The sequence below is a fragment of the Lissotriton helveticus genome, chromosome 11, assembly GCF_964261635.1.
Source record: "Lissotriton helveticus chromosome 11, aLisHel1.1, whole genome shotgun sequence".
NCBI lineage: Eukaryota > Metazoa > Chordata > Amphibia > Caudata > Salamandridae > Lissotriton > Lissotriton helveticus.
In genome coordinates this window covers 966,711,370-966,721,442 of record NC_136072.1, presented here as the reverse complement: position 1 = coordinate 966,721,442, position 10,073 = coordinate 966,711,370, and the positions used below count along the sequence as shown (strand labels likewise).

The window sequence follows — 10,073 nt, the reverse complement described above, 5'->3', positions numbered from 1 at the left end:
CAAATATTGGGATTTTGACTGCATTACTTGCCTGCTTCGCTTAATACATGCATAGGGGCCAGACCATCGGCATAAAAGGCATCTGCATAAATAGTTTGTCCTTATGTTGAAGACTAGAACCTACGCCCCGGTGGCTATTGAAAGTGTCAAATGGTGCCAACAGTAGTAGCCTCCCATATTTAAATGACCCTGCGTTTAGTTTAAACCCAGTTGCCATGGCAGCGCAGATGGCACTTAACTCCAGGCTCCAGCAGAAGGTGAAGAATGGCGAGCGCCGCCTTTGTTGGATAAGCCAGCAGCTGGTTTTCGACACAGTCCATTCAACAATGTACAGATGGGTTGATCATTCGGAGCTTTTCAGTCATCCCCCTTCATTCACACCGACTCTAATTACTTCTGATTGTCAAGCAATGGCCCGAGCCGGCCTTGGAGAGCACCGGGCTTTGTGTGCGTCCGAAAAACCTCCTCATTGTATGTGGCACACGTCCGGCTCGGGCCCCGATCCCCCGACAGGTAAACAAACGCCCCCCCTTCCTTGAGTGGGATGCGCGCGCTTCATTACATAACATAAGCTCGGGGGCAGAATGAAGGTGACTTTTTTCTGAGCATTAAAATTTAATTGAAGCGGCAGCAGATTGTTTCTGTGCTCGACAGGCACACAGAAAGGCCCGGCCCTCGCCACGGCTCTCGGAGGGAGGGTCGGTCCCAAGAAAGGGGCGGAGCTTGAAGTCCGCCCTCTTTTTCTCCTCTTCATCGCCCACTGCTTTCGCACCCAGAGAGTCTTCTGCACAAAGGAGCAGCCAGCACACCTCGCTGCAGCCAGGGCTGGGAGCATCCCTCTCTCCCGAACCAGGTAAGGATGCGCTTTTCCTCCCATTCGTTTTCCTGTGTTTAAATTGCTGTGTATTCAATTTGTGTATTTAACAGCTAGGTATCGCGACAGAAATGATGTGTCCGGTGGTTTAATGTTACCGGTGTATTGTAACTTAGCAGGGGGTGGCAAGAAAACAGCAATTATTCGAAAGAAGGGCGAGCTGCCCCTTATCAGACGATTGGGGCAGTGATAGCGGACATGATGCGAGCGTTGCACAGCAGTTTTCACAGTCCCGTTTCTTTACAATAAACAGTGTTTCCATCTTCAAAAGCGCCAGAAGAAATGGCTGCCACATAAAGCTGTAAAAACCAGGGACACGTAGGACATGAAGTAATACATGTATTTTTTTTCCTTTTATGTGTACTCTGATCGTTTTCCACACCGTACAAAATAGAAAAAAGAAATGTAATTAAAATTAAAAAAGGCTGCCTTCATGCAGGTAGAGGCTACTGTTCACGCAGCCCCCCTATTGAGTGAAACAGTTAATTTCAGGACACGCTTTTTGGCTTCCATTGCAGGAACGCATTTTTGTGTTCGCTATTAAAATAATGTATTTGACAATGTCACGTATTTAAAAAAGCAGCATTTCTATTCTTTTTTCTTAAAAGTCTAAAGTATCATCAGTGCATGCGACGACTTGTACTTAAACGAGGGGGGTGGGTATTGCTAGGATAGGTTTGCGTAGTGACTAAAGGGTGATAGTTGAAGCTGTTTAAAGGCATTATATTTTTTAATATATGATATTGTTAAAAGTAAATGTTTACGAGAATAAATAAAAGGATCTGGGTGCAGAAGCACTGCATAATGTGCTTCACATGATGTGCCAAAGGCTTACAGTCTTATCTTCAGTTTTATGAGATCTGGATTTTGATAATCCCCCCTTTAGTTTCCCTTTTAATTGCAGTAAGGAAGTGCAGTCCATCAAGCGTCCCCTCCCCCACTCCCAACAATAGCAGAGATGTGTTGAAGCCAGGAAAACTCTGATGCACAAGACGGCACCATTTTACGAAACACCCAATTTCACTCCATTATTAACTACTGAACCATTCTTTGGCATTTTGTTTTGCAGAAACTGATGTGTGCCCGTGTGAAGCTAATCCAGGAGGCAGGTAAATCAAAGAGTGCTTCTGCTGCTATAAACTGAGATGGAACTGTCATTAGAGGAGCCGCCCCTCCCCCTCCCTTTAGTTACAACACCTCCATTTTCTTACAGTGATTGATAAATACGTAGTAAACAGCACAAACGCGGAAAAATGCAGGCACACCCTGCGTGCTTTCCTCTAGACTTTCCATTTCTGGCATAAAATATAGAAATGTCAAATATTACAACGTTTCGAGAAAATATCTTCATGGTTACTTATTTTGTTTAATTCAAAGAAAGCAAATGCTGCTGTTTTATTTTTTAAAAGATGTGCATGTACAAATGCAATGAAGTGACTGTAATCAATGTTTGAGGAGTCACAAGTATCTATATTAACCTTCATTAGTTCATGGCGACACAGGGAACACGCTCGCATGTTTAATGTTTTCTTACAGTTATGTGGTGTTTTTAACGCGAAATACATAATAGAATGTTGTTTCCCACATCCCTGCACTAGTCAGGGTGGTCACACGAAGAGGGGCTTCACTGGCTGTGATTGACCCTGGTGTCTGTGAAATGGGTGGTGTCACACAAATTCAGACTTAGGAAAAAAAGAAAGCAGGCAGGCTTCATTCAAAACGGATGATGACTGGGGTTTCTGACTGGGCTGCTGTTCAAGCCACCTCCAGACCTGGCGTCGTCACCCAGAGCAGACAATGTTCAACGATGCACTTGAGCACTCCAGCTAGAAGTGGCGCAGAGTAGACATAAGTGTTCCTCACCAAAAACGGTATCTCTCTCTTTACAAATCGACTATTGCTGCTTTATTTCTGGGCACACGCGCCTCAGCCGGCAGTGTCTGAGAAGTACTATGCATTACATGCATTAGCCTACAACTGCATTGTGCATGCTCCATTTACATACAATGTGTGGTCATTTCAAATCTATTAAAAACAATAATTACAAAAAATGTCCCTTGGATCTTAACCAATACGCCAATTGTGCACACCCTGATATGTGAAATAACTCTGATCATCTGACAAAGAAGCTCCGATATTTATAATCAATAGAGAACTATACAAGTTTAAATGCAGAACATTAGCATGAGAGGTTCATCAAGCTTCAGCAAAATAAAGGTCACACAAAACACCAAAGTAAGGGTTACTAGTACCTTTCATCCTATAGCACCCTCAACATCCTCTCACCTGCCTCCCTCCACTTCAAACTACCCTTTTCATGAAAAATAGAAGGCATATCAAACATCCCCTTTTAGTTCATGCCCTCTTACATTTCAAATAGCATGAAATCTAGAGCTATTTATTTCTTCTTTTAAAATATTGTGCTTTATAAATTACCAAAAAAATAGATCTGCTAAAGCATCAAAGGTCACTTAACAGTATTTTATATTTTTATTGTTTAATCTAAACAAGCACTTCGTTTATTTCTCCTAAATTAACAACTGAATTCTGGCTAATGCAATCTGAAAGCATTTGAGCTTTATGTGTCTCTAGCACTCTCCATGTTGTTGGACATTTAAACATTGAGGCTGCAACATTTGACATTCGTGGAACTCAATGTGGTTTATTATGGCAAGTTCACAGAACATTATCATCCAAATCCCAGGTTCTGGTTATGGCTTTCTAGCTTGACCATGTGTGAACCTGGGCAAAGCACCTCACCTACCAGGGCCTTGGTTCTTGTATTTGCGGCCACTGGGTTGCTTAGAAGCAAGCTATGAGCTCTTACAATGCTTAACTATGTAGTCTTATTTTTGGGCAGCATATGTGAGAGCTGGTATATTATAAATATTAATTGTTTTAAAGATAGCAGTAATTTGACACCCATCAAGAAGAGGAAAGCCAACACCAAATAAATGAATTTAAGTATCCAATTTGACAAATGCATTATTCATCATAACGATATGTAAATGTCTGCAGTTGCACCTTTAATTGGTTTGCATCAGCAAAATACGAGAGACAGGAACAGCATGGTTTCCAATAGCATAGTTCTCGGCGTGAAAAGGTTTCTCTTTGAATTACACATCATGGGTAAGAGATTGTCAAATACAAGTCTTTCTATCCGGTGTGAACTGCAGTCAATATGTATTTTCTAGCCACTGTGCAAGGCTGACAGCCAGGGCTTTGTGCTGAAGCCCACAAGGCGTGAATCTGAGATGAGGCCTTACCCCAGTCACCAGGGACCCTATTAGCAGGAATGAGAGTTTCTTCTCAGACCCTGCCTATAAGGAAGAAATCCCCCGGGAACTGGAGTCCAGGCCTTGTGGTTCCGAGTCACGTCAGCTGATCCCTGGCAGCTCATTGCAGCCAGAATGCCAGGACAATTTCCCTCTTGAGTGACTATTTAACTCTTCATCGACAAGCCAGAAAAAAAACAGGGATCAGCCCATGTTTCGAAAGCACCCTCACTTACTCGCGTAGATTGCATCAATGCATCATACCTGTTTTATAAATATCTATTTTAGCTTCTTGATTGACTGATAAAAAAAGTTGCATGATCTATCTATCTATCTATCTATCTATCTATCTATCTATCTATCTATCTATCTATCTATCTATCTATCTATCTATCTATCTGTCTGTCTGTCTGTCTGTCTGTCTGTCTGTCTGTCTGTCTATCTCCAATCTCTGTCTATTTATGCTCCAGCACTAAATACAATTTTATTGAGTTTTTATGGGCACAACTGTTAAACCCATATATTGTACTATTTAAGCGGAGGGCACTTCATCTTCACTGATTTAGTGCCACTGAGACCACACATGCCTTTAGAATATTTGGCTCAACAGGATATGACGTGAGATGTTCGGAAATGGTTTGTAAAGTCGCTTTCTTCAAGAAATAGTATGCCTTGTATCCCTTTGATGGTACTTTCCTGGAGAAGAATAGCCGAGAGCCTTCTAGAAGACCTGCTAAGCCAGTCAGTCTCAGCATCAACATCAAAACAGACCCACCTAGATGAAGATTGTTTTCTTTGAATTGCTTCTCTGTCTCTGTAAATTTCAGTAATAGTCGAGCAGGCAGGAAGATGATGGCTTTTCCCTCGGCAACACGAACTGCAACTATTTCTTTAAAAAATATATATATATTTTTTATTGATTTTCTTTAACAAAATACATATATACATATAACACTTATGGCATTTCGCTGTTGCATTTGGCATACAATTATTACATTACCAGTAGCATCTTATCTGTGGCTGTCCTCACGTGTCCTGTATTAGGAGACCGGAAACGCATGGATGTGGTACAACAATAGCCATTTACCAATCAATTGTTGGCACCTGTGCTAAAACAGAATTAGTTCCATGCGTTTCATGCCAGTTTAAAGGAAGAACCAACACCAAAAATATAGCTTTGAGGATGTTTCATAGGTATTTTTGAAATTAGCTTAAGAGGTGTAAGTATATGTATTTGATTCACATGGTGCAAAATGTAACTCTAAGGGGCAGTAAGGTGCTCTGCAATGCACCTCACTCTCTCTTTGGCCTGGGGGGAGTTTTCAGATTGTTCCGTACTGGAAAAGCAGCACCAACGGCACCATGCACAGCACAAGAGGGCGCTGCTTCTTTCTTCCTCTCAAGTAGATGTTCTACTTAAGTTTTTCAGAACTCCACTGGCTACGTGGAGTGGGAAAATCAAGCTGAGCAGAATTTTACGCCACGGCCTAGTAGCTATGTGCCATGTCAAACATTTTCAGCTAATATTGGCACAATAATAACCTCTATTCATATAGGACTCACTAGAAATACATTTGTCTCTATGTAGGTATATAATAAGCAGTTTATCATCCAACTTAATGGCTCTTGTGTTCTCGACCTAAGAAAGGGGAACATCTGTGTAAGTCTCTCCTGAACGGCAGTCTTGAGAGGATGCTCATGCCATTGTGCTAGATTCTCTCCTATCAGGAAGGTGGCTGCACGCAAGCACATTCAGAGGGACATAGTTTGTTATGTACCACAGACATTTCATATACCATCTACCATCGTTATCTAACCAATGCATTTTATCCTGGAGTAAGACCGCATCCGCACCGGGCCAACATGATTATTTCTCACATTACAAAAACTGCTGAACTACGCAAAATTATGCCCCCTCTTTGTGTAAACTGCTTGCCACCACGTGCATTTATCCCACACACACCCTATTCAACTAAATACTGGTATATATATTAAATCGTTTAGTCACAAGTGCTGATTTAGAAAATACTTATTTCCATTTTGCCTAATGGGCATCAGAGTATTGAGTTCGCCTGAACACAGGAGTTTCTCGGTTGACAGACGTGGCAACTTATTATTAACTGAAGTGAAACCCTGAAAGTTTCGCTTGCATTGTACTCAGGATGGCATTTTCGGACCCACCTGTTTACTACAGAAGAATGCAAAATTTCCATATCAATGCCTTTCATTCTCAAAGAGTTCTGAAAGGGCAAACGCGTTGCATACTTACAGTGGGTATTCGAATTTTATAGACTTTGTACTGACAGGTTTTGTGGAGAATTGTAAAAACCTGAATGACTAGGAAAACGTCAAATCCTTTCCCTTTTTATGTAGCGCTTAGATTCTCATGTTAAACACTATATCAATATGATGTATTTTTTAGGATTTGCGTAATTCTGAAACTTTCTTCCCAAGTCCCCTGCGAAGCAGTGCAATCTGCCTTCTAAAGAATCTATGACCCTTCATGGCTTTTCCTCAGATGGGATGTGGCCATAGAAAAAGCAGTTTGCACTCCCATGCTTTATTAGTGCCACTTACCCATTCAACGATCACTCATTCATTTAGAAAATCACTCCCTCTATCACTTATTCCCCTGCTGACAATTTCAAGTTGGTAGTGCATTTTAGAAATCCAACCATGGATACGGACACATAGCAAAGTGGCCTTATCAAGCACCAATATCCTAGCATACAGTGCATTCATTACGTTATCCCAATTAGTTTAGTAAGTTAATGTTGCCTGACAATTCTAATCGCTGATATCTAAACTATCATATTCTGAAAGCTGGCTCACAAAGAATGAAAAGTCATTATAATATATTAGACACACCAGTAGAAAGTCAACAGTTTGAGAAAAGTAGAAATGGTAGCAAGAAGACCGCTTATTTTTTCAGTACTTTTGCAAGTTAAAAACAAGCATTGGCAAGCGTAATTAGTCTGGGCCATGACAAGCTGGTGCTATGGTTACATTTGTTTTTATTGCAAACATATGCCCCTCAAAAAATGAAAAAGATTTAAAAAGCAAAAAAACAATCCTATATCATTTTAATATAACAGTACTGAATACTTCGTAGTAGACAGTCCTTACTCAAACAAAGAACATTTATAAAAACCTTGCTAGGTTTTAATGCACATCACAGGAGCAAGACAAAGGGATTAATTCACACACGCCCTTACCAAAGGTCTATGTCACAACAAGCAACACATTCATTTGGTTCTCCCAACCATTAAAACCCCACAGTAATTAGGTTAGGACAATAAGGTAGTGACACCTGAGACCCTAATCTATGCTTTTCAAGCTGTTGTACTCTCAAACCTATTCTCACAAAAAAATCAAAGTTAGTTTAATGGTATAGACACACCAGAATTAAATAAATATTTTGAAAAAGTGATAGAATACATTTTATTTGTTAGAATGTCTATAAGTGTAAAATTAATTGCCCAATGTTGGTATCAGTATTATGTTTTACATTTATTGGTTCAGTAATCATTTATTTATTGTTTTTATCATTTTTTCTCAAATAAACGTTAAGTATAGTGGGACGCTTATACCAACATTTACAAAATAAAATCAGTCAGAGGAAAGGAACAATTCCACTGCCTGCCCTCTACTGCACTGTGCAGTTGCTGTGAGGCCTTTACTCTGGTTCTTGGAGAAATCATTGGTTTATGATGATTGTCTGTGATGGTACTATCGGTTACCACTGGCATCATGGGGCCTCAAGCCTTAAGGCACAGCCACTAGATTGGAAAGTTGCTCAGTGTGTTAATGTGGCTCTCCAGGTATAGCTAGCTTCAGCTCTCAAGGTTTCTCCAGGAAGGGGTAGTAGATTTGGAAGTGAAAGGCAGCATGACCCAATAATCACACTCAATACATTAATAGTCCTGATACAGCTATTGCTATTTAAAATAATAATTGTTTTGCAAAGCTATTACTGAAGCAGGGGTGTTACAATTGTCCACAACACTAAATTATAAAAAGGCCCTAGCACTTTGGGGAGTGGAGTTATGTCCCTTAAAAGTTTTTTTTTTAGAAGTTACACTGTACGGCACTATAGTCCAAATAAAATTGGAGTCCAAAGACACTGTAATCCAATGAACCAGAAGTCACAAGCCATTTGTAATTACTGAAATCATTTAGGCCTTTGGTCTTTACTATGATTTCCGGTTCTTAATAACTATAGATATCAGACTGAATATTACAAATGTGTCAAGTGTATTATGAAGTATGTGACCTCTGTTCTAAACTCTCAGTGGCCTTTAATTCAAAGGAGGATAGCACAGTGGGTTAGAGCCCTAGGAGCTGTGAACTCGTCAAAATCTTTGAAACTCGAAACAACACCATCCAAAAAGAACTAGGATTCTAAATTCGTAAGAATTGTGACTTCTGGATTGACAGGAAAACTGAAATCAAAGTCTAATTTCAAGTGTCGAGTAAACAGGGCTATTGAGGAACCATCAGTGTTGGCCGCTGCCTATTGGATATGGGATTTCCTGGCTCCAGGGTAGGCTCAGTTTCTCAGTCATTCTCATCACAGATCCCAGTCTGTTGGGCACTGCTTTTGTCCTAAAAGCCATGTAAGTCAGTCTCTCACGTAGTTTTAGAATTTGCAGAATGTATGCTTAGGGTGGAATAAAAAATGTCCAATGCACAGAACCAGGGTCACCTGTACAGTACGATGCACCAATCGCTGCATTAACTCCCCTTGTCCTTCCTATTTGTAAGCCCAGGCTTGGAAGAGAACAACATGTGTTGTGGACAAGGTATACATTTATATTGTAGACACAAATAAATCAGGAGCTATGCAAGACGTGCGATTGTACAGAATTCCATTTCTATACCTATAATAGAGATAGAAATACAATTCTACTTATTTCCTCATGTGAACTTTAAGGTGACTTCTGGGAAATGTATTACCAGTCCCAAGAGGGTAGTGGGTGATGGACCGCCTACCTTAGCCAACCATTTTCCGTGCCATGATAAGAGTCATGGGAGTCAATAAATACCAAATCTGTCGGTGTGCCTCTGCTACTTTAGTATTCAGAGAGTGCTGGGCTGCAACATGTTGCACATCCCTTGGTTTGCCTCTCCTACAAACAGGTACCCATTGCAAATTCGGCACTGTGTGCAATATGCATCCACACATTTGCACAGAGAAAAATTATCCTTACATATGTGTACATGTATATATGTGACTCTGCCCTCATAATTTTATCCTGTACTAATATTTGATCAAATCATGCATGAAATGAGATTTGAAAAATCAAGGAATGTTACATGAAAATATCTTGTTTGCTCCTTAGAAAATGCTGTGCGCTTCAGGAAATTGTTCAATTGAAAATGGGGCAAACAACACGTGATATGGTAAGGGAAATTATTCCTTATCGTTAAATTGAATACCAAGTTTATGCTTCAGTTTGACAAACAAAGGAAACGGAAGAGGTGCACAGTGTTTTGTTTATACTGGCTTTAGTATACATTTGGTACATATATTGAGTCGGCATAGCCGAGAATAATGAAATATGCAATCAAAACCTCTCTACATCTATGGACAGTACTGTATAATAGTTTGAGAAATCATCACAATGTACTGATCCTTGTAGTTTGTGGATCACAGTCTTTTGGAGATGCTATGTTTGTTAATAATCAAGTCTCCATTTTTTTATTCAGATCTGTTAGATACACAAGACACAGAACGAATACAGCAACTATTCTGATTAACAGCCAAGTGCTTGATTCAGATTGTATTTCTGCGCCCATGAAGGTACACCTACTTATCGTAGATTGGTGATCAAGGAAAGTAGTTGTGCCCCAAAACCATAAAGATACTCAAATGCTCAATACAGATTGGCATCTGCTTGCAATATAATACAGCAATAAATTCC

The 10,073-nt window shown here is 40.1% G+C and overlaps 1 long non-coding RNA gene across 1 annotated transcript; it reads left to right on the top strand.

Annotated features, from left to right (window-relative positions):
- The first annotated feature begins 755 nt into the window (after positions 1–755).
- On the top strand, positions 756–9,995 carry LOC144792341 (uncharacterized). Its single transcript, XR_013602541.1, has 4 exons — positions 756–853; positions 1,944–1,983; positions 9,492–9,552; positions 9,859–9,995. It is a non-coding gene; the product is annotated as an uncharacterized LOC144792341 (long non-coding RNA).
- Positions 9,996–10,073: the final 78 nt, after the last annotated feature.